Genomic DNA, 313 nt, shown 5'->3' on the forward strand with positions numbered 1-313 from the left:
CGAGGGGAAATAGGCATTTATATGTTCACACGTTTGTAAAATTCACATGGGACATAAATAAGCACTCACTGTGTTGAAGCAATCATCCTACATGATTGAATAAGAAATACTTGGAATTGAGAAAACCTGTCAAGTTAATGAATTGGCTCTTGATGTGTAGAAATGATCTAGGTTGAACGTTGTCTAAAGGCCCGTCCACACGATCAAACAGTGCCTGTGAGTACAACCAAATTACAAGCAAATTAAGTACCCGAGTTAGTTGTTCGAAATCACCAGACTATGACCATTTGTTAATATGACCAGTTGATATTAG

This window comes from Penaeus monodon, chromosome 19 (genome assembly GCF_015228065.2).
Source record: "Penaeus monodon isolate SGIC_2016 chromosome 19, NSTDA_Pmon_1, whole genome shotgun sequence".
NCBI classification, from domain to species: Eukaryota; Metazoa; Arthropoda; class Malacostraca; order Decapoda; family Penaeidae; genus Penaeus; species Penaeus monodon.